Raw genomic sequence first — 25,871 nt, forward strand, 5'->3', positions numbered from 1 at the left:
AAAATCGCATTGAATTTGGCAAAGGGAATACAATAACTTGTTCAGGAAACAAAAAAGAATATATGACTTGGACCTGATTAGATGGATTTTCAAAATGTGCTTGTAACCATATCAACATTGATTACACTCATAAGTTCATAATAGCACAGCCAATTAATGAAATGAATGGAATAAAAAATTGATACAATTTATACATATTTATTGTTGTCTGAGTGGTTATTGTATGCTGTACGCACTGAGTGATGGGATTTGTTATCATAGCAACTGTAGGTATTAATGTTTGCAACCCTTCTGCCTTTTGAATCCCTACCTCGCCTGTGTTTCCATGTCTGGCTCAGTCTTGTCTTCGTCTTTGTTTACCCTTCTGTCTCCCCGGTTGTGTCCCTGTTTTGTTCTGTCAAGTTAGTATGTTTTAGTCTCAGTGTTTGTTACTACCTGTTTTATTTTGATAGTCCCTTATCTCATGTTTCGTGTGTAGTTTTGCGTCCCCTTGTCTCATTAGTTAGATTTTGCTCACCTGTGTCTTGTTTTCCCCAGCTGTTTCCTCTCCATAATTACTGTGTCTGTATTTAAGTCCTCAGTTTATCTCTGCTTGTAGTTTTGTCCTTCATGGTTGTGTTTTCCCTTACAGGGTGCGCTAGAGTACTATGCTTTGTGAGCTCTACTATTTTGTACCTTTTTTTTGGGTCCAACTTTGCCTGTCTCTTAGCCAGCCTTGACACCTTTGTGGTGTAGGATCCTTTGTTCTCATAAGGCAAAAGCAGCTTCACTCCTGAAATGACAGATAACGTGTCAATTGTGATGGTACCAAAACTACAACATCACTGAACCTGTACCTAAATTTCATGAGGGGTTTTATGTTTGAGAGCAGCAGTTTCCTCATCTTGATTCTAAAAGACTGCTGTTTGTTTTACAATGGATGTTGCTGTTGGACTTTTAGAATAAATAAATTATATTTAATCTGATCCTGTCAGTTTGGAGCTGTGCACAGGAAGCTGCTCAGAAGTGCTACTAAAGAGCAGGTACCTTTATGAGGCTCAAAATTCAGGGATGAAGCAGTCACAGCATGCGTAAAAAATGCGGGCTGCCTTAAAATGGTAGGCAATTTTCACAATAATGCCTTGATACTGTGTCAGCTTAATGTATTTTTTCACGAGTTGCATATCCATACACTTACCATTAACCACCTGAGGTGAGGAAAAAATAGTAGCACCTAGATTTTACGTGACAACCATGATATGCTTTTACCTGATGTTGCAGGGAGAGGTTCTTGAGGCTCAGCTGGTGCTATATTTAGAGTTATTTTGGCACTGCGGAGTCTAAATGCCTTTTTTTTTTTTTTTTTTTTTTTTTTTGGGCAAAGTGCTTGTTTTTATTCTGGTGTTGACTTACACATTTTGAATTTCATTTTTATCACCCTGGAATTTTGAAACCCTGAATTTTGTCTCCGTTTGTCCACCTCCCATCCAGAGATGTAACATCTTAGCATTCCTGGTCCAACAGTCAATGTTGTCTTGAGCTATAAAATCGGTTTTACATAATGCAACATGGCAACATTTTTTTAGTGTAAGTGAAAGAGTCATTTCTAGTGCTGTAGTAATGGATAATTGCTATTGATTTGTGAATTATGAACATTAATCTTGAGCTTATTATGTGGTATTATACTACAGTGTGTTTCTAACTGGCAGCTCATTCTTTCTCTTTACAAGTTCTTTAAAGATATAATGCATTTTGGAATCAGCTTAATAGAAAGGCAGATGCAAAAGTGAGGTAAGTGGTCAAATGTGACATGATATTTGAATTCAAAACATATTTTGATCATATATATATACACACCACTGTAATTGTCTAAATGTTGCCAATACAAATAAAAGCAGCAGATTTTTAACCACAGTTAAAGACATTATTTATAAATGTTTGACCTTATTTGACTTTGATGAAGAGGATGGAGGTTTAAAGTAAAGTGATATTTAAGTTCCCCATATAGCCACTTCTATATGTCTTCAATACATTCAATGACAGTAAGAAATATAGTTTTACATAGCCCTATATATCATTATTATCATGTTAACTGTCAGATCAAGTTATTGATCTTGAAGGGGAGGTCAGAGGTCAATAGTGGCATGTTATTTTTTTAATCGTAAATCTTTGTACATTATTTTCTATATGTTGTCAATACACACAACACTTATAAAAATAATAGTTTCTAAGTTATAAGTTTTTTTTTGTTTTTTTTTTCAGTTTTGACCATGAAGACCTTGTTGGATGGAAGCCAAATTTTAATGGATTGTTAACATGACCCCACTCTACACCCCTACAAAGTTTTATTGGAGTATATTCAAAACTTTTTGAGGAATCATTTTTACAGACACTGAGACACACACTAATGCCACCAAAAACGTAACCTCCTTCGCAGATGTAATAAATAAAAGATATACCACATGACAAAATAGCAGCCATACATTAGAATAACTAAAGATAAAATAAATAAAGTTAAAAACATCAGGTCAAAGAGAAAGAATAGATTTAAAGAAGAGACAGACAGAATCACCTGTTTAATGTGCAAAGGCAGATCAATAGCAATAACAGTGAAAGTGCTGTCCACTCTGAGTTTACGCTTAGTTTTAGGGAAACTGAGAAGCAGCTGGTCAGCTGACCAGAGAGTGGGCGTATGAGGATGTAGCAGCTCAGAGAGGTAGGGCAGGGGAAGACTACTGAGGGCTTTAAAAACAATTTTTTTTTAAAAATGAATCCTAAAATGTTCGGGCAGCCACAGGAGTGAGGCTAAAATTGGGGAAATGTTGTCCAGAAACTTGTTCAACAGTCTAGTGTAAGGGAAATAAATCTGACTACAATGAGCACAACAACTGAATGAGATGCTGTGCTTCTTAAGTGTGGAACCAAGTGATATATAATGGAGACAGAAGAGAAGGAGGACTGAAACTGAGCCCTGTGGGACCCCACACAAGATAAGAGCGGAGGAGGACAGATAGTGACTGAGGCTAACACAGAAAGTTTGATCTGCCAAATAGAATCTGAACCACTCCAGGGCTGTGTCCTTGATCCCCACCCACTGCTCCAAACGAGAGAGTGACATGTCATGATCAGCTGTGTCACCTACAGCTGTTAAATCAAAAAGTACAAGAACAAACAAAGTCACTGGAGTCAGCAGCTAAAAATATATTGTTAGAAAACTATAAAAAACAAAAGTTCAAACTGTTCTAATAATGCAGAGATAAGTGTGTGCTTATTTTTATTTGTTTTCTTAATAGTGCCACAAAGGTTTGTTAATGTGGTTTAACTCACTACAGTGATTATTAGCTAATTTTAATCCTCTGATCCACTGGTCTGCTATGTTGTGAGTTGCCAGCCAATGAGCTGATATGTTGTTTTTTAGGTTTGTTAAAAATTTCTCTTCTTATTCTGGTTGATTGAGCGTCAGTGTGTGTTTACAGTACGACTCCATATCCAGGTGGCAGCATGTCAAAAGGATGTTGCCTGTCAATGACCAGCTGCAGCCTGTATTCAGTTTGAATATTGCTATGAACTGATATGGATCAGTTTATGCTTTTTATTCCCTGTGATATTTAACTTTTGGGTGATTGCACAAAGATTAAGACAGGATGAAGGCAGCAAGGAAAAGTGGAACAAAAAGAAACAGAGTGAACATCTAGTCAAATTCACCAAAAATGATAAAGCTGTGCTTCTGTTTTACCGTCATTCATAGATGATGAGTTCGCATAACTAAGCAGTGTGTTGTACTGTTGTCAATTGTAGATCCTCCACGTGCTCTTATAAAAATTATAATAAGGTTATATTTTTGTAATTTTCTCATTTCTAGCTGAGAAAGGAGGAGGAGGAAAGAGAAGAAGCAATAGACAGTTTGAGTGCTTTCCAGTAGCACACTTAAAAAATTCTTTAATGGCTTCACCTTAAAACGGGTGGATTAGATTGAAATCTCCGATTTTTCACTCTGAATTGTTCTTAGACATCGGCCATTCATCTTATTGTGTTGCTTTTAAAGGTAACCTTGTAATGTTTTCTAATTGAAATGAGGTTTGGAAATGTGAAAAGGGCTGATTACATTTGCAAACAGCATATTCCATTAATATTAATTACAAGGCGTTATATGCATGACATGACTGGGAGCTGAGCCCCCCGAAAAGTTTGATCCTAGAATCGCCCCTGGTCTGCAGCATAATGCCGTTGTTTCTGTCCAGGATGCAGTTTGCACTTTACTATTGTACTCTTGTCCTTTATTGCAATAAAAATAAAAGCAATGTCTATATCCTAGCTGTAGACTGCACCACTATTTTCTTCCTGCGGCACACAAACTGAAATCAGCTGATTATAGCACAAGTGGAAACAATAAGCAGGATCGATAGGTAGGCTACTGACCTACTGGGAACCGGTTCTTTCCAAGATACGGTTCTCAGTTCCCATCCCAATTAATTACCAAGTAATTTTAACACTAAAACTGCAAAATTAAGAAAGTTGGGCATGCTGAGAAAATTGCAAGGAAGTTTCAAGGGAGATGATTTTGTGCTGTTCCCTCTTTTTACCTTTCTGTCTGTGAATCTGATTTGTGGCCCAATTAACCTGCTTTTTATGTAGTATTGATTGTTGTTTCTGTGTTATTTTCTCTATTTACATAAGTGAATAGAAAGTACATAAAGCCTACGGTCTATATTTTAGTAACACATGTTACTTTTGAATGTTAGGTAAATTAAACCAAATCAAATGCAATTTGATTTTGATAGCGCACTGTACAGAAATGATCCCGAACCAATTAGGTGCTAGAAGGTGGGTAAATATTGTTTTTAAACGCTCTTTATTATAATGTACAAACAGATTTTATACAAAATGGCAAGTTTGCTAGTTGCTAACAGTCCTTGTCTGTAGTGGTAATGCATTCTTGTTTGTTTTTTATTATAATTAATTTTGATTTTAGCATTAATCAGATGGAATATGGGTTTTTTTGCATGTGAATCTAACACATGGAGAGGCCTCTGTGTGATGTGTATTTCCACCATAATCCAGATGGCTTTATATTACATACGCTCATTTTTCGTGTTTGCAAAACTCGTTAGACAATTGTTTATGTGAATTCATTTCTCCCCTCTCCACCTTCCCCTTCTTGTTGGTTTCTGCAGTCTCTGGAGCTGCTGCAAGCTGCCTCCCCGGGGGTTTAGCCAGATTGAGTCGAGCGAACGGTTATCTAGGATGTGCACAGCTTTGTCATAATTGCCCCCCTCATGAGCTCACCACTGCTTTTATTTCACATGCTAAAACCTATTAACTGCTGCATATGTTACCATGCACAGCCTTTATTGTGCAACTTTGAACACTGATGCCAATTAGCCGGGCTCGCTCTGGCCTCTCCTGGTGACGCTGTTAGGAGCACGGTGCTCGGAATTACGGCTCGTTAGCTCATTTGTTTACCCTAGAATAATTTCTAGATTTACTCTTGGGAAAAGGGTTGCTTTCTCATTTAGTTTGACCTTTTTCCAATTAGTTTTAAGGAGTGGAGTCCAACCCCTATAACTAAACTGAACTTATAAATTCTACAATATTTATTTATTTGAAGTTGGAGGTATTTGGGTTGGATTTGAAAGATGTATAATTAAAAATAGTTTTCTGTGTTCTTATGAACACACCAACCATTAAGGGAAGAACACACATACTCTGAGGTGTTATGGGGATATTCCGGACAAAGCCAAACGCTGTTATTCATCCAAAGTTGACATTTGAAGGTGGCAGAGGAGGCAGTGGGGTAAGTAATAAATTTGACACCACAGGGGTTATGTTTGTGTCCTCTATGGAACTTTATTTTGTTTTTCTTGCAACTGCTTTCTACTTCTGCTGACACTAACTGGTTACTACTGGTTAGTACTTGGTTAGATTTAGGAAAATACCACGATTTTGGTCAAAGTATGCCTCCTGCTGAAAAATTGAACTCACCTAATGCATTTAAATGTGATAACAAGGGGTTTCTTTACAAGCCAGCATTGGAAAAAAAAATGAGCAAACATACTGGTGTTGAATAACTGTTAGCCAACTGTCTTTTCTCAGTATCTAGGTTTGATTGAAAAGTAGCTCAAAAAAGAAAGTTGTGCCAATTCCTGGATGTTCTTCGTAAGGAAAAGGTTTGTGAACAGCAGTTCTTTTATAATATCCAATCAGTTATAAGAAAATTAAAAAAAATATATTTTGGGAAGAGTAAGAAAGCCTAAGATGCCACAAGTGAGATTTTTCTTACTAACTTGGGGCTCTGCGTCCCACTGAGCTCACTGATCAAAAGAGCGTGCAGGCTGCACCTGCTCTAGACACGTTCACCCTGCAGCCACAATGAGACAGAATTCTTGTTGCGTTTATTTTTGTTGTTTTTATTTAAAGTTAAAAAAAGAAAAGAAGATTTGTCCTTTAATACTAGTCTCACGTGGAGTCGACCTTATGTCACCGTGTGAGAACGGTCATTGCAGAATCAAATAAGCTGTCATTCAAATGCACTGAAAGGAAAAAAAAGACAATCATTATTATTTACTTCTAAAAACTGACTGGACCAGTTTAGACTGGGGAGATAACGATGTTTTCACCATGTTTGCTTAGAGCTGTCTTGGCACCAGTGCCAAGGGAGCATTGTGCATATCTGTGATATGCCAGTAGCTTTGACAAAACACAAGTATTCAGTCTCCTGGGAATCCAAACAGCCTGGCCACACACTTGTAAAGTTGAGTCTTTTGTTTTGTTTTTCTTATTTTTGTTATTGTTGTTTTTGTTTTATCCCCAAGTATCAGCATTTTCATATAACTTGAGATCCTCAGGAGGCAAGGATTACACTTCTTATACCCTCTTTGGTGCTTATATATTGATTCAGGAAATTTGTAAAAAGATTAAATATCATGAAACGAATGCTTTCTTCTAAGTGAAATAAAAAGAGAGAAGAGAAATATTGTAAATTCTAGATTTGTCACAGCATCAGTGGCATTTCATTGCCATCGTGAGAGTAGTCAATTTGCAAATACTTCTAGTATTTTGTCTATCTTCAGGCTGTATTTCATGTGTAATTTAATTTGAGATTGTGTAATCAGTTTAAAATCCCAATAATAAAACGGAGTTGAAAATGAGCCGCAGCAATAAAGTCAATGTGTAACAGATCTTTTGTTTTAAAAGGTGGAAAGTAATCCTCCTAATTGCATTGTCACTATCAAAAAAAACCAATGAAATATTTTTACTTGATAATAAATATCTGTCTGAGTGTGTCACCCTCAGATACACTATGGAAATGTAGCCCTATAACATTGAGATTGTTAGATTACTACGGGGGTCTAACCCCATGAAGAGTGAAAGAGAACACGGATTTGACAAATGACACCAGAAGTTGTCTCCTTATGTGGAACGGAGCATGTTAACCTCTTCTGCCTCAACTGAATCCCATTGCCTGTTCAAGGTCCTCCGGGAGTGTGTGTCCTCCTTTGGCATGCAGTGCAGTCCTTCGCTGACATAGTGATACTTTCTTTTCATTGATCATATGCTAGAAGCAGGGCATTGCTCCGGTTTCATCATGCTTGCTAGACCCTGCTTGCTCTACTGGCTAACATATCTGAGGTCATTATACTGTACAGTCGGGACTGGGACTTTTTAAGGCCGCAACTTCACCTCAGGAGGACACACTTTCCATTTTCAAACAGCAAAACTTCTAGACTGACCTGGCCTTGGTACAATATTACTTGTGAGCTGCCTGTTTAACAGCCATAGTGACATGACTTCATTTTCTACATAAAAAAAACAACCAAAAAACAAGATTTCAGTCGTGTAATAAGCACAGAGAGCAGTAAATAAATAATAAAAATCGCAGACTGTGTTGCATAGTGAAGTAAAGCCTGGTTATAAGTATTATTAATCCTCTTCACTGTCATTAGTCAAGAGGATTACGAAGCTTTGATTCCAGCGATGGTGAGGAGGGTTGGATGCTAGCTGCTACCACAACTGTTTTATCTGATTAAGAGTATTACGTTAGTCTCACATTGTGTGCATTTCAGAATGTTTTTTAATGTATAAGGATTCCCCAACACATCTTTGCCATGTTACGCAAAGAGAATGTTGGACTGCTTACAGTCAATGTCAAAGCAAAAGCTGGAAACACGCTGTTATTCATGGCTTTGTTTGTTGTTACCTGATCTGTCATAGCTCTGGCTGTGCCTCTCCCTCGTTCCCTATGTTTGTCCTGTTTCTCTGAATCTTTGTGTTTCTTGTTGGTCCTCTGTTTGCCTAGACTAGAATCCAGATGAATCTCAGAGCTTATGTTTCATTTGCCCTGACTAAATGTGTGTAGCACCCTCCTGTTCAAACAAATTTCCACTCTGTCTTCCCCCTGCCAGGCCAATCATGATTATCTAATATGCAGAGGCTGTAATCTCAGATATCGTGAGTCTTCTCCCACTCTGTTTGTTTCTAGCCTGGGCGTGGCACTGCTTTTACTCCTGTTACCTATTCATGAGTGTGTCTGTAATTCCCCCATCACTTAGAGCGCTGTACTTGCTCTGCACTCCCTTCACCGGCAGATTGTTTAGTCTGCCAACCTAAATTCAAGTTCAGTCGGTACTTGTGTCGTTTGCATCCCTGTCTAATCCTACGCTTGCCTGTTGCTTGCCCAGCACCTTACCGCTCCACTCTCCGGCTCTTTCAGCTTGCCACGCTTCATCCTAGTCAGTCATTTAGCTCTGGTCATTCAGCCAACTGCCTACTAGCCAGTCACTTGCCTGCCACAGTCCAAAGTGAACCCCAGCAGGTGTGCTGGTGATGGCCCAGCCTGGGGGTGTGGCTACCCGAGCATCACACATAGACACAGGACCACGGACCCTGACAAAACGGATGTTGTAATTATGGAAGGTGCAGAAGGCAATGAGGCTGTGTTTATTTTTTTTTATCAAACTATTACCAGATCAAATTGTAGGCTAAGTGTCCAAAGCTTGCCAAGACAATATCCTCCACATCAATAAACTGCCACCAACAGCAGCCTCAACCGTTGACACGAGGCTGTGTCGATCTACGGTTTCATGTTTTTTACACCTACAGTTCAAACGTTGCAGCAGAAACTGACACTTGATGTCCAATTTTGGTGAGCCTGTGTGACTTTTAGTTTCCTGTTTTTAGATGACAGGGGTGGTACTCGGCGTGTTCTTCTGCATAGCGTGTTGTATGTTCACAGATGCTCATCTGCATAGTTTTATCGTAACCAATGGTTATTTTAAGCAGTCTGGGCATTCTTCTCTATTGTCTGGCATCAACAAGGGATTTTTCCCTAAACAACTGCTGCTCACTGGATATTTTCTTTTTTTTTTTTGGATCATTATTTGTAAACCCTGGAGATGGTTCTGTGTGAAAACCCGAGCACATCACTAAGATCACAAAGACCAGGACTTCTGGCAGCAACAACCATGCCAAGTTCAAATATACATGCTTAAATGCAGTGAGTTGCTGCATTTAAGCATGCAGTGAGGTGATTGGCTGATTTAATGCATAAACAGTTGAACCTGAGTACCCAATTAAGTGTGACTGTGAGCTTATAACAGACAATTCATGTGCTAGTAAAGTAAACTAAATTGTACAAATTTCTAAATTCAGCTACATGTAGGTAGGCTCTTGTTTCAATGAACTAAAATGCAGAAAAAAAGAAAAGAGTCTGGAAAGTCATTTTGGGAATGAGTCTTTAAGAGTGGCAGTTATGAGTTCCAGGAGACAGTCTCTTTCAACAAAACTAAAGTTTTCATCTTCTGTCAGTCTTACTTTTTCCAGGCCGGAAGGGACCCAGAACAAAGCAGATTATTGTGCTTTAACTCTTCATTCAACATGACACAGACACACTGGGGAAAAGGGGGTCTGTGAATACAAGTTGCTCTGCACTTCCAGAACCTGTTGCCACAGCTAGTTTTCTGGGTTTGCACCTTATTTAATCATCTCTCTTGAGCCTTTCCTTTCAGGATAAGATTGTCACAGTGTTTACTATCTTCCTAAGTAACCTTACCTTGGACAAATGAGTTATTACCATGCTTCTCCAAAGCTTTGAATTTAGAGAATATCTACCAAAAAGTCTAAGAAATGTTTCAGGATGAATAATAGTCTTCCAGTTTAGTGTAGGGACAGACATATATGCATTTCCCATGGGAAAATGTGTTGACCTCAAATACCGTACATAACTTTTCCAACTCCATAAGGGCAGGAGTGTACTGTCAGTTTGTAAGTAAGAAAAGCAAGAATTCAACTGAGAATGCTCTCAAGATTTTGCACTGTTACAATTACTCATATTTCTAAAACATATGAAAAATGTAGGCCAGGCTTAGGTGTCAGCACTTTCTCTAGTGTGATTTTATTTTATTTTTTTTTTGGGAACGAGAAGGCAAATCTAACTTTTTTTACCTCTCCTCTTGCTTACACCAAAAAGATGCTGTAATTGCAGCTGAATTAGCACTATCCCCTTAATAGTAAAGCAGTCAAAAGACAGCAAGTCCAATAATTTCTCTAAAAATTAGCCCATTCTGTAAGATAGATTTCAGCTGTGTGGTATAAAAGCCAGGCTAGGTGAATAGAGCAATGGTTGGAAGCATTCGGTGTGCACCACAGTGGAAAATTTACTGCAATTTAGATTCTTCAGTCCTTTCACTATTAGAACAATTGCATTCAGGTTGAACATCTACAAAGAGTTCATTTAAATTTGACTTTGTACCACTGAGTTATAGAAAATTCAAAGAGCATTAAAATCACTCTCAATCTCTATACTTATTAAAAATCATGGGATGTCCCGAGGTCCCATTTAAATAGGGTATTAAATTAGAATAATAGAGGTTTGATATTAGATTTACTGAGCTAGTGGAGTGCCTGAAGTTCAGACAATCTCTCAATTTACTCTCACTTTACATATCTGATCATTTTATAGTTGGGAAATTTGACTGTTCGTGTTCTAATTTATATAAAAATGATTTTTTTAAATGACTAATTACTACATTCAATGCAATTGTGGTCTGAAAGACTTTCAACAAGAAAATTGGTTATTAGTGGTACAGGCAGTAACAAGTAAAGTAATTTGAGTGCTTGTAATGGAGGTATTTTTTGCACCAGGGTCCCTCATTTTCACTCCTCTTCGCACATTCATTGTACAGTTTCTGAATAACAATTGTGGTGTATAAATATTAATGATAAGTAACAGTGGTTGGCAGGGGTAGAGCACAAGGTTTTTCGACCCTCAGAGAGCAATGTGAAGCTTTAAAGCTAGAGTGTGTGGCTAAAGTGTGGAGTACTCTAAGGTGAAATGGAAATTGGCAGTGCAGTGACAAGGTGAGAGCATATTATTGAATATTTCTTAGAAGTCATCTCACTTTATGGAAGTATCTCAGTGTAAATCACCTCTGGATCAAATAGATATTTAGTACTTTGGTTTTATGGCATGGTGGGTGGGGACAGTAATGTTACATCACAGGAAAAAGGTCCTGGGTTTAAACTCCGCTCAGACTAAATTGACTTTTTTCGGTGGATTTTGCAAGTTTTTTTGCTTCTTCCTGGTCGTGCCTTACTACCCCAAAGCACACTGATATATAATGTGTAACATCAAACATATTCCTCTCTATAGCAATATCAATAGGCTGAATCCTTGTCATCCAAGTTTATCCAACATAATGAGGCAGGGAGGAAGCAAAACCGAACACACTGAACAAATGCCAAGGAACTGTCAAAATAAAACAGGAAGCAGGACCCACACTAAGGCACGGACTTGACACTGGGACTTGGGAAAAAACACATGGGAACATAGCTGACTGGGGAGACACAAAGGAAACGCAGAAAATGGACACAGGACACAGGAGATAAACAAACATGAAGACAAGCGTGACTAGACATGAAATGTGGAGCACAGTGACAGAAAACTAAAGAATAGAAACTATAAATATAACATAAGCTGAAAACAACTAAGAGAACTAGAACCACAAATTACACTAAATCAAAGAATACTAATTAAATCTGAAAACACATAAACACTGTGTCACAGACCCAGTACCATGACAGTTCAGGTCAAGAGCAGTCTCCTTGGTAGATTGCACACTTGATGGTGACTTGTTCTATTGGCTTGATGTTGGCCTCCAGTTTTTTTTTTGTCACATCCTCATTAAGTTCCTGATGAAGGCTCTTAGGGTGCTGTTGATCTTGTATAGTTCTAGGCATTCCAGGATGCATGTCTGGGGCACTGAGTCATAGGCTTTCTTGTCAATCCAGGCGGTCCACAGGTTGGTGACCCTGGTCTTGCAACTGTTCTGTCTACCAGTAGCTGGTGTTTTGCCCCTCTTGTCCTGATTCCTTTCTGTGCCGTACTCATGTATTGAGCCATTGCCTGTTCATCTTAGCGGCTATGATGCCTAACAGGAGCTTCTATGTGGTACTGAGGCAGGTTACTGATCAGCAGGTGGATGGGACTGGTCTCTTATGGGAATGCTTGGGGATCAGGACTGTCAGGTCTTCAGCTAACTATTATTATGTGTCTTTCACTGATTAGGTTCATTTGTGCTTCCAGACACTCATGGAGTGTAGTCAGCTTCTCCAGCTAGTAGGCATGAATCATTTTGAGGTCTGGTGGTGTTCAATTTTTCATACTGGAAACCCTTTTTTGGATGTCTGCCACTGTGATGGTTACTGGTCCCTGTTCAGGGAGGTTGCTGTGGTCTGTTATTAGCTTCACTAGCCACAGAGCATTCCTTTTGTGTTGTGTCCTTCCCCCAGAGTCTTTTCCAGTGTTGCTCTGTCTCCAGCCTTGGTGGGGCTGCTGTTCTCATGTTGTTCCCCTTCCACTGAGAGTAGATCTTGGATGGTTAAGTAGAGTACAGCTGGTTTATTCTCCTACCTTCTATCTCTCTGGTGTACCTCTTCAAGTGACTGGCCATGGGCAGGTTTGGGCAGCTTGCTGTACTTCTTTGACACCCCTTTCTTCATCGCACTACCATCGGAGCCTCTAGTCTTGTTCTAGAGGAGGGCACAGCTTCTTGTGGCTACAGAGGGTCCAGGTTTCCAGTGTCAGTATGGTCTTGTCTTTCAGCCTTAGGACACCTGCGTTACAGTTTGACAGGTGTCCCAATGCCATGTTGGCAGGTGCCACGTGGCAGGTGCTGGGCACTTGACACCAGAAGCAAGAGCCCACTCAGGGCTCGCCTCACCTGTTAAGTGAAAAATGGATAACAGTGGTATTTCACCAGTGGCTGGAGCCACCCCCTTCCCCACTTATTCTACACCTCTCATGTCTTTTCACAGTGCCAAACTAGAATCAAACCCAATAGGGTCTTCTTTCCCCACTGATTATGCAAAGCCCGTTCCCTTGGCTGTGGTTTCTCAAGACAGCAGCTAGGGACAGTGGAAATCTCATTCATCCATTCATGCATGTCACTAAGTTGATGACTAGACATTTGGCTACCTTAACAGAGTCGTAGTTACTCCTGCTGTTTATCCAAGCTTCATTTCTTCACTTCGATATTCAGAACACTGGGCAGAAATCACATTGCATCAACACCTGCTGTGGGTCTTTGTGAATGCGTGTGTGTGCGTGCATGCTGCTTTGTGCTGCCGGCTTTATTAAGTTAGACTGTGGCTGTGGCTGTCCCATGCTTGTTAATAATTTAGTGGTTAACAAGCAGAGCATCACATTCCCTCGCAGTTATTAATAAAAAGTACAAGTCCATGTGGAAACAAATTCCTTGTGACTGCATCTGCAAAGCAGACAGATAAAATGGCTTTATATACAGTAACAGTACAGTTGGGACAAGATTTTACTATTGTTATAGAAGACAGCCCCTCACATCAACTGCATACCATTCATATGAAATGTCATATGTCATGGCCCAAGTATTTTCCCTATTCCAGGCACTTGGACTCCGAATGCCCCGTTCACATTGCATCATGCATTTTATTTTAGATGTTTGGGAAGCTGACATATTTGCACTTGAGGTTGGCATTGTCAGTGATATGGAGGGCCTCGCAGACTGAATGGAATTTCAAAAGTAAGCAAAGAAGATAGCAATCACTCTCCTCACCAGTGAAAACAATCACAACCCAGTAAAACACCACAAATTTCCAAATTTTCTTTCAGAGTATAAAAAAATGGCTTCAAAGGAGGTCTGTGCTGTCAATCATGAAACATCTTCTGAGATGTCATTACTTGAGATCTGTTCAGAACCTGTTTAAAAGACTCGGCCAAAACCGTGTGTGTGTGTGTGTGTGTGTGGTGTGTGTGTGTGTGGTGTGTGTGTGTGTGTGTTTTCAGGTTTTTCAGATTGATATGTCCTTTTCTCAACGCTGCAGCTCTGCTGACTAACGAGGGAGAGGCAAACATATGGGTAGTATGAGGTGCCGTGCTTGCTCCATAACACATGAGGCAGGATTTGCATGTGAAAGTGCAGGGCAGATTTGCACTGTGCCTTCCTTGAATTTGTGCTCACAGTCTGCGTGTAATTAGTGCCTGAGTTAAAGCAGAAGGTCTTTACAGAGTCAGCACATGGGACTGTGGTCCCATTTTGCAAGAGAATAGTTAGTAGTTGCAGTTCAGTAATGGGATTACTGAGAGGTGTCTAAGCTTTACCAAGAAAATGAGACTTTAAGGATGGTAAAGACTTCCTCACTGATCAAGAAGACTGTAAAAGAGTTACTGAGGCTGCAGTCGTACTGCACGCTGAGACGACAGTAAAAAAAAGAACTATAAACTAAATCTAATATAAACATCAAAATATAAAGGTTTGTGTAAATTAATGTAAAAGCAGTCAAGGGAATTTAATGCATTTTAAAGACTCCGAGGGATAAATATATATTGTCAAATGAATTAAGATAAGCAATTTGTAGCTGTGAGCTTAAGTCAAATGTTGCAAGGAAATGGAAGATTACCCAGTGCACTCATAATGAAAAGACAAGGAGAATGGGCCCCTTGTCTGCAACTACAACAATAATGTTTATTTTATTAGCTTTTTCATGTCACTAAAACTAATTTCTCAAAAATCAAATTTGTTGAAAGCACCATTTTCACAGAGGCATCATATTGTTAAATGAATTTTGATAGTGTAATTATTGTAAACAATGAACCAATCACTACAAGGACCGAGAGCCTCAAAGGGATGGCACAATTATTTTCAGAACAAAGAGTTTCATCTTTGCCGTTATTCCATATCACAAATCTGTGCAGACAACACTGCCTCACCGCTAACGTCAGAAAGACATGTCAAACTTTGAGAGACAAGTTCATACAAGGTTTGCTCAGCACAGATATCTTGTTTGACTTAAAGCATTTAACTTCATCAAGAAACTGTCCATAAACGTAAACACATAACTCAATGTGCACACGAGTTGCAAACTTCACTTCAAGTACCTGGTAAAACTCTGTTATGTAGCCTGCAGGCACTGGCTGCTCATCAAAGATACAAGGCCTAAAGCGTAGTTGTTATTGAAAGATGACATTTCAGAAAAATATACATCAAAGACTGGTTAGAAAGTGAGAGCTATGAAATGAAAGGATAGAATTCCTGCTTTAATGAAAGTTTCTTCCCCATTTTTTTTTTTACATGCAATTTCTATCTGAGTTCTTAGAACGCACAAAAACAAAAAATACAAAGCATATGGGGCATGAATATTAGAACAGAGGTATACATCAATATTTTAAAATAATAATTAATCACAATTCTATGTGTAACAGGACAGATCCCAGTAGACTTATTCTCCATTTTCCTCAGACTGCAACATTGTTTCATGCGGCAGAAAATAATCCTTTGCAAAGAGCCTCCATATACTGAAGGGAACCAATTATGTCGTCCTTACACTTTTTCCTACAGTCTAACCAAAAAAAAGAAGTAAAAAGGCTCATTTTACTTTTGTTTAACTTATTGATCACTGAAAGGCTGAATGCAAAGTTGTTAAGCACTAACGTTATCCTTTCAAAGCTTCTGGATGTTTCTTAAGATTTAGAAAAGAGAAGGTGGAAACAAATTGTGGAAACAAATTTGTTATTCACATTGAAATGCCCTGAAAAGATTTGAACAGACATGAGTTTGGCAGCTGGGGACACACTATCAATGCTTTACATAGTATACCTTCCATTGTGAAGGTGCCATGTTTAATCAGTACTATGACTTGTAATGTACTGTATTTGTATGATAGATATAACGTGAAATGAAATAACAAAGACAGAGAAATGACAATGAAATGAGTGACCAAACAGTAATGATGGATGAAACCCATAACCATAAACCTGGCCAGACAGAAAGAGCAAAGTACTCTTCAAAAACAACAAGAGGAAGTTTAAGGACAGATGGCACGACCCTCACAGAGCCCTGAAAAATAAAAGAACTACAAGCAATTATCACAATTATTGCAATCTAAATCAACACAACTGCAAACATGTTCAAGGAAACCCAATACACATTGTACTCAATAACTACAGAGGTCCAAACCTCCTCTGACAGTGAGATTAGAATAAAAACTGCTCCGGGAGTTTCATGGTATGTGTTTCCAGCTCCTTCAGGTGTGATGTGTAGGAGGCTGAGTACTTTTATTAAAATATAGCACATACTCTATGCTATTGAGACTATTCAAAAATGAATTAATTGTTTCTCTATGCCTGCAAAACAATGTTGTTTTAAAAAATGAAACTATGCCTTAATTAAGTTTGTTAATTAACAAACTAGATAGCTAATCTTCCTGCACAAAGTTCGCAGAGTGGGAGGAATGAGGAGTTAAACTGAGTAAAGCATAGGATGAGAAGCACACTAATTGTGAAGTGTCCCTAGCAGGTTTATCCACCCAAGTGGATGTGATTCCTCACAATTACAGTTTTAGAAATCTATAACATGCCAGCTGTTTTCAGTTTCTAAAGTAACCTGGCAATATAATAATAATAATAATAATAATAATAATAATAATAATAATAATAATAATAATAATAATAATAATAATAATAATAATAATAATAATAATCCTTTTAATAATTTTCTACACCCCAATAATGAATCTGCAATAACCCACAACAGCATTTTCATGTAATCTTTCTGTGAGTCATTGCTGATTGTGGATCAGGCATCCACGTAATAAAGGGAGGAACCCTACATTTACCAGCAGTTCTTCATCTTATTGAAGCTATCCCATGTCCGCTGTGGGTTAGAGCTGCCTTATTGTTACTCCTAGATCTCTGCTCTACATGACCTCATGATTTATTACAGAGGCCATGGGAAAAAAATATGAACAGTGTCTGAAAATAGCATGGACATGGTCTGTATTTTCACTGGTGCTTTGAAACAATTTCCTTATATATATGTATGGGGCTACAGAAATAGAAGCATTTGTAAATGTAAATGCTTATTTTATCAAACTAATGCATATCAATCCTGTGTTGCATCCTGCTGTGCTCATAACAAAGTGCACTGACATTTTTGATTCATTTTATGGGCGCTCAGTTCAACAGCTGAAATTAAAAATATCTTTGCAGCAGATATCCATGTGTCTCTTTACAAACCACTCCCAGCAGCAGTAAAAATCTAATGGAAAAATACTTCTGTGAAGGCTACATTTTATGGTGCACCTATAACATTCAGTTTTTATTTAGATGAGTCTGGCATTGGAGTAAAACACCAGAAAATAGTTTTCTGTCGTGCTCCGCCAATACTAACACTAAGCAGGCAGTTACTAGACATGTACTTTAACAAGTAACATTAATACACATTGTCATAAGCTAATGAGGTTTTTCAGATGTGATAACCAACCACATGACATTAACTTGTCAGCCATTTAGGACATCTGACAATAATAGTGATAACACAAGATTAAGTGAATAAGGCCACAGTGACGTGGACGTAGAGACCCATCTGCCATCATATGGCAACCACCGGTTGACCATTTGAAAAATAGCTGCTAGATTGCTATCAGCCCCCCCCCTCAAAAAAAAAAGAAAAAAGAAAATTGCCTGTTGCTAAGGAAAACTGTATATTCCCCCACCAGTTGATGAAAACCTCCTTGTGATTGCTTTGGATACTAGCATATTGCTACAGTTTGTATAGAATGATAGACTTTTCTACAAACACTGTCCAGCTAATTTCTGACCTGTGGTGAAACTGTGAAAAGTCTGCTGCAAACAGGAAACGGAAACTGTTTTCTTTCAAAGTAAAAGTTACGCATTCTGAAACATGTTAGCTGCAGCGCTGAGGCACAATTTTTACTTTGAAAGGGAACCATTTCTATTTCCACTTTATGGCACACAGAATAGAATAGAATAGAATAGAATAGAATAGAATAGAATAGAATAGCTCTTTACCGTCATGTACAATGAAATTGTGGGTGCTCTACACCAACTGCAAAGGAAATAAGTAATAAATAAATAAGATAGTAATACAACAGGAATAAATATCAAACGAGAGGAATATATACACAACAAGAGGAGGGCACGCATTAAAAGGACAGGTTGAAAAGTGCTTGAATGTAGTGCAAAGGACTAACTCTAAGCATAGAGTTTGTGTGTAAATAACCTGAAGGACAAGTGTTACTCAAACCATGGCTCAGATTTGTGGGCGGGTGGGCAGGGGTGCTGTATTTGAGAGAGAAAAAACAAAAATCAGAGGTAAGAATGGGACAATTCAATTGGGACTTGTAGTTAGGGTGACCTAACTAATCTGAGAACACTGAGACGGTAATGTAGCTCAGTCAGTCAGTCAGTCAGATAATCATTCTTTTTTCATTCAGTACTCCAATCCTCCAAATATACCAGCAATGGAGGAATCAATGTAAAAGTCCAAATTAAAAAGTTTACTGAACAAACCTAAGGGAATACACTGGCAGCTGTAAAAGCAGCCGTAACGGGAAACAAGAACAGTAAAAAAGTTAAAACATCAATTGAACACACACACAAAATGAAATGGCAAGTGGATATATTGTTGATGAATAGTTAAAACTTTACTGCCCTTGCTGAATATAAAATATCGCTCTTCTCTGACCCCTATTTTCATTAAAAAATATCGCACAGGTGTGCATTGCCAAATATAAATCAAATTATATAAATCATAAACTCAAGTTGTTTGTACAGGGCCTGACATTGTGATTGCAATATTTGACATAACATGGACATAATAATCAGTATAAAGTTTTAGATCAGATCTAAAACTTTTAACGTGGTTCTAACATTGGTCAACTTAACATTTTGACAAGTACAGGAAACAACACAACAGCTGACCAACATCTGCTTTGTCAGAAACACTTGCTAGCATACATGGATAGGTTTCAAGAACAGAAACATAAACGGATGCAAACATGAATCACTAAGTCTACATAAAGTAGTTCATTAATCCTTTTATGAAAATATACAAACTCCAAAAGCATGAGTGCAAATGGCAAACCCTGTGAAGTTGAAAAATATGACTCCTCAGGAACACATGCAACAATCCAAAGACAAATTTCAGTCCACTTGTACTTATAACAGTGAAATGAACAGCTCACTTTGGAAGCAGCTCTGAGGAGATGCGACAGAAGCAAAGGAAAGAACAGAGCATGAGAAAAGTAAGTCACAAAAGCAAAGACACGGATGCAGCTCAACAAGAACTCAAAGAGGAAAAAATGAGAAAGGAAAAAGACAATATAGCAATGCTGTAGTTCAGGGGTGGGCAACTCCAGGCGTCCTGCAGGTTTTAGATGTGTCCTTGAACCAACACAGCTGATTTAAATAGCTAAATGACCTCCTCAACATGTCCTGAAGTTCTCCAGAGGCCTGGTAATGAACTGATCATGTGATTCAGGTGTGTTGACCCAGGGTGAGATCTAAAACCTGCAGGATGCTGGCCCTCAAGGCCTGGAGTTGCCCACCCCTGCTGTAGTTGAAAGAGAAGAAACAAAAAATCGTCGGTAAGAATGGGACCTGTACTGTAGTTAGGGTGACCAGATTCAATGCAGAACATTTACACTTGAACTTTAACATGTCCACCTTAAGAGATACACAAACAGAAACTATGGAGGTCACAAGTTCACAATGTTTGTTTTCTTTTAGAATTTCTTCAGTTTTCCTTCAGCATACATAAAAGTTTAATTTTTTTTAATGGTCTTATGTAATATTCTTATGTAATAGTCTCTGTACACTCCTGTATTTCCACTTTTATTGCAAATTCAGGTTAAACTGTTAACTTCAACTAATGTTTTGATAATCATCGCTGGGTTTCAGCAGAGCTGTAGATCCAACATCCTTCTTTTAAGCCACAGTTATTTTGTGAGATGTTTTATAGTTAAATTATTTATGTATTATTTGCTAACTAGACCCAATAAAAATATAGAAAACTACTTCAATATGCAGGAAAAAGAAGAAATATGCTTTGCAGTCACACAAAAAGTCTGACACCTGGTCACTCTGTCTGTTGTTAACCCCCCTGTCCCTGACACACACCCTCTCCAAACTGTGTATACTCACCAGAGACTTGTGTATCTAGAACGTCCTTTATGGCAGCAAGGTCCTGCAAACATTCCTCTGAGAATTTGGTCCATATTGACAAGATACCATCATGCAGTTGCTGCAGATGTCAGTTTTGACCCCATGATGCAAATATTCCATTCCTGGAGACGACTGAGACGGATAAAGTGAACTCATTATCACATTTAAGAAACCAGTTTGAGATGATCTGGTGCATTATCCTGCTGGAAGCAGCTATCAGGAGATGGGTACACAGCGGTCACAAAGAGATGATTTCGACCACACCATCTGAATGTTGCAGCAGAAATCGAGAGTCATCAGAAATGGCATGGTAACATAGTTTTCCAGTCCATACTGTGGCACCTGGTGTGATCTGCTGCTGTACTCCATCTGCATCAAGAATCAACATGGTGTGCCTTCGGACATGCTCTTCTGTATGTACCTTGGTGGTAATGAGTAGCTATTTGATTTAATGTTGCCTTCATACCAGCTCAAATCCATTCTGGCCATCTGGCCATTCTCATCTGGCCTCTGGCATTACCAAGGCATTTTTTCTCAGAGAACTGCCATTCACTGGGTATTTTCTCTTTTTTGGATCATTTTCTGTAAACCCTGGAGATAACTGTGTGGGGAAAATCCCATCAGATCATCAGTTTCTGAAATATTCAGTCCAGTCTGTCTGGCACCAACATGCTACATTCAAAGTTACTTCAGTTCTCTCCCATTCTGATGCTCAGTTTGAACTTCAGCAGGTCAACTTAACCAAGTCTACATATCAAAATGTAGTTGTTGTCATGTGATTGGCTGATCAGAAATGGGCAGTGTAACAGGTGTACTTAACAAAGTGGACAATGAGCAAAAATGTATAATGTTAATTTCCAGCCTTGACATAAACTGATAATTATCACATCCAGTAGAAACTGTTTATTTATTTATTCTTCAATCTACAAGCTACAAACGCTGTTCACAAGTTATGTACTGTGTGTTCTTAACTGACCACAGTATGAAGGCTAGAGAGGCAGAAATGTTGCCAAGTTTGATTCTAGAACGCCTCCTCAACTCGGATTTTCCACTCGGGAAGTCGGAGCAGCCCCGGCAACCCTGTGTTAACAATCTAAGATGTGAATGTGAATGTAAACAGTAGTAAAACTGTAAAACTTTTAATCTTTTCTGTCACTGTTGTCTATTTCTGACTCACTAAATAAGCCAGAGCTCTGACCAGGCTCTATCCATGAGTGTGCTGCAGCAGTGTTCTTAGCTAAAAAATCATCATCATCATCGTTTATAGCACTTTAAAAACACACAAGGCTGACCAAAGTGCTGAACAACAGAAACATAATAGATACCATAAGAATAATAAATACGATAAAATAATAAACATAGCGAAAACAATAAAATACAAGTCAGTCAACCACTGAGTCAAAAGCCAGTGAATAAAAATGCGTTTTCAATCTGGATTTAAAAACCAGCACTGATGTCGATTGCCTAATGTGAAGAGGAAGATTATTCCAAAGCTTAGGAGCCACAATAGAGAATGCTCGGTCTCCTCTCAGTTTCAGCCGTGATTTGGAGACTGAGAGCAACAGCTGCTCAGCTGACCGGAGCGAACGAGTGGGGACATAGGGCTTCAGCAAATCAGACAGATAAGCAGGTGCCAGACCATTTAAAGATTTAAAAACCAATAAAAGAACTTTAAAATGAATCCTAAATTCAATTGGAAGCCAGTGCAGGGAGGCCAGGACCGAAGTAATGTGCTCAAATTTCCTTTTACCAGATAAAAACCGTGCCTCAGCATTCTGTACTAGTTGCAGGTGTGTCAGAGTGCCCGGTCCAACCCCTATTAAAAGGGAGTTACAATAATCCAAGCGTGAGGTTATAAAAGCGTGGATAACAGTCTCCAAGTCACACCTTGAAAGAAAAGGTTTAACCTTCGACAGACGCCTGAGTTGATAGAATGACGATTTCACCACCCCATTCACATGACCATCAAAGGTAAGTGCAGAGTCGATTTTTAACCCAAGATTGGTAATCGAGCTCTTCAGGTGAGGGGTCAGAGCAGCAAGGTTAACATCAGGGATATCAGAGGAACGATTCTGGCCGAACAGAATTGCTTCCGTTTTACGTTCATTAAAATCTAAAAAGTTTTGAGCCATCCATGACTTAACATCACTGAGGCAATCAAGCAGGAGTCTAATTGGGGAGCTATCAGAATGACTGAAAGGAAAATAAAGCTGGCAGTCATCAGCATATAGATGAAATGAAACTTTATGTTTACGAAAGATCGCACCCAGTGGCAGGAGATACAATGAAATCAGTAATGGCCCAAAAATAGATCCCTGTGGTACACCCCATGACAGAGGGGCCACAGAGGACGATGACAAGTCCAACTTAACAGAAAAGCTCCTGTTTGAGAGATATGACTTTATCCACAGGAGTGCCAAGCCAGAAATGCCCACACAATGCTGTAATCGAGAGATCAGCAGGTCGTGATCCACTGTGTCAAATGCAGCAGTCATATCTAGTAGTATAAGCACTACGTGTTTACCACAGTCTGTCGCTACCAGGATATCGTTCATAACCTTTATGAGAGCTGTCTCTGTGCTATGAAACGGCCTAAAGCCGGACTGAAAAACTTCAAACATTGGAGAGTTGTTTAGATAATCCATCAGCTGAGTGTGAACAACCTTTTCCAAGATCTTACTCAGAAAAGGAAGTTTAGAGATGGGTCTAAAATTTGACATTACTGAAATATCTGAGCCTGGCTTCTTAAGTAAGGGATGAATAACTGCATGCTTAAACTCACTTGGTACTTGACCTGACAAGAGGCTGATATTGATTATGTTCAGAATATGTGGTCCAACAGTAGGAAACACCTCTTTCAAAAAACGGAGATGAACGACATCATTCGGAGAACCACACGGTTTAGCAGTTAACACAAGCTTCTCTAGTTCAGGTAGAACAATTGGTTGGAAAGCAATAAGCAAATTTAAACAGGGAACATGCACAGCCGGGCCAACAGAAGATAAAGTGGAGGGTCTCAAACTGGCAACCTTATCCACAAAGAAATAAAGAAACCTATTACACATAACCTCAGAAGATTGCAAAAGAACATGATCCTCTGCATTCAGTACAGAATTAATGGTATTATACAGAACACGAGGGTTATGTGAATTAACAGCAATAAGTTGTGAAAAATAGGAGTTTTTGGCGGTCTTTACTGCCCTCTGGTAAGCTTTCCAAAACAAATATTAAGCTGTACATGAATGTTTCTACTTAGCTTAAGTATCAAAACAAATGCTGTATTTCCTCACTTTTTCTAGACAAGCATCAGTCCCAAGTCCCAGCCAGTGCATTCAATCTGATATTGTTTAGATCACCTTTGTGGCACCGAAACGGCTCTGACCTGTTGTGTGGTGTTCGGCACGGTGGCACAGGCGATGGCTTCTAAAGTACCTGTGAGTTTCAAGAATGGCGCCTCCATTGATCTGGCTTGCATCCAGGAGATGCCAAATTGAACTGGGAGGTCTAGAGTCTGGATCAGGGCCTCAGACGTTTCCATCGCCACTGACGAGTGAAGCTCTCACGGGCGGTCTGGTTAGTCTGTAATAATATTGAGGAAAGTGATACATGTCTAAGTAAAATGCAGAAACCTGACAGAAACCAAGGTTTTCCAGCAAAACATTGGATCGTTCACTTTGTCAGTGGTTTTAATGGTGTGGCGAATCTGTGTATTCATACATTTTTTCATGTTTCACCACGTTGTGCTTTGGTTCTAAAGTCATATCATTACCAGCTGCTAAAAATAAATATAGGAAATTATAGAAATTGCATACACCTTGTGATTTCTGTGCAGATAAGCACTGAGACAGTTTAAGGACATGTTTTGCTTTACAGTGCAAGCCATCTGCCACAGTGATTTCTCAAAGCATCATTTAAGTCTCTCCTCAGTCTTTTCAAATTCTCTGTGCTGTATTGTGTCGTAGCAGAGAAACGACAGCACAGCTCCATTTGCTACTTCAGAGAGAACTACATCAGTCTTCTGTTGATGCCTCCGCAAGGATTAGAACTGAGGGAACAATTTCCCCTAAAGGACCCATGCTGTTTTCCCACAAGGAAGATAATAGATGCAGGCAAAACGTTAGGAATTCTTCATTCCTCCTGCAGACAGCTGTGCTGCTTCCAAACAGCTAGGCAGCCAGTTAGATTGCTTGTAGCCTGGGACAGGTGGTGTGTCTTTTGGCGTTTGACTGCCACATCACTGAAGTGAGGCAGTAAGTGTGCTTTTTTTCCCCCAAAGAAGGACAAAGTTCTCAGTCATACTGCTCTGACTTGTGCCTCCCAAAGGACTTCATCCCAAAAAGGCTCCATGTACTGAAGAGAACCAATTCAGCGTTTTCTTTGGAATTCAGTAATTCCAAAGAAAACAAATATGAAAATAAAGCGTGGATTCAGGAGCCTCTGTTTGCCTTATTGATCGTTATTGTTGTAATTTTTTTTAGTTTTTCAAAGCTTTCCTTTCAAAGATGTAGAAATCGCTTGGGGAACAGAAATGATCAAATTCATTATTTAACATATGTGATTGTATATGTCTTTGGACTGTGGGAGTAAGCCCGACAACCCATGCAAACATGGGGAGAACATGCAAACTCCACACTGAACAGCCAGATGGCGGATTCAAACCCAGGAGCTTCTTGCTGTGAGGCAACACTGCAAACCACCACTCCACTATGCTGCCGTGCTGCAGTCTTTTAAACAGCAAAAATTTTAAAAAAGTAATTTTGAAGCAAATTTAGCATACTGAATTGGTATTTAAAATTTTCATGACATGTAATGAGCAAACTAACAATTATAATACATGATAAGCATTGAACAAGAGTGATAAAAACTCTTCAATGACAAAAATAAAATGAATAATTCTAAGGACAGGAGCCATGTCCCTCCAGGGCCCTGATCTGGGTCCGTCTTGGCTCAGGTTAAAACAACAGAGACAAAGTAAATCCACACAACAACTGTGGGCGTTTTTTCTGGATGCCTCGGACACAACCTCTCAGGCGAGGAGGATTAAAGATGTTGAGCGAGAGGAAACCAGTGTCCATGTGCAAGAAGCACCAAATTGCCAAGAGCAAAACTCGGGCCCTGCAAATGAACTCACAGAGTTCAGCTGATGTCAGATTAGCTAAATTTGGTTAATTGTTGCTCTGGCCCCAATCTAACAGCAGCCCAATGTGGTGAGAGATTTAATGACATGAGAAGGAGAGCCAGAAATAAGCTGGCAGTAAATTGTAGGGCAGTTGGGTGTGGGGTGCCTCACAAAAGCATCAGCACTAATGTCCCTACCCTGAGGATTTAGAGGTTGTTTAAGTAATGCAATTCATCATGTAAGAAATTCCACAATAGCTACAGTAATCATGTTATATAC

The sequence above is a fragment of the Haplochromis burtoni genome, unplaced genomic scaffold, assembly GCF_018398535.1.
Source record: "Haplochromis burtoni strain Fernald_Lab_line unplaced genomic scaffold, NCSU_Asbu1 Contig_17, whole genome shotgun sequence".
NCBI classification, from domain to species: Eukaryota; Metazoa; Chordata; class Actinopteri; order Cichliformes; family Cichlidae; genus Haplochromis; species Haplochromis burtoni.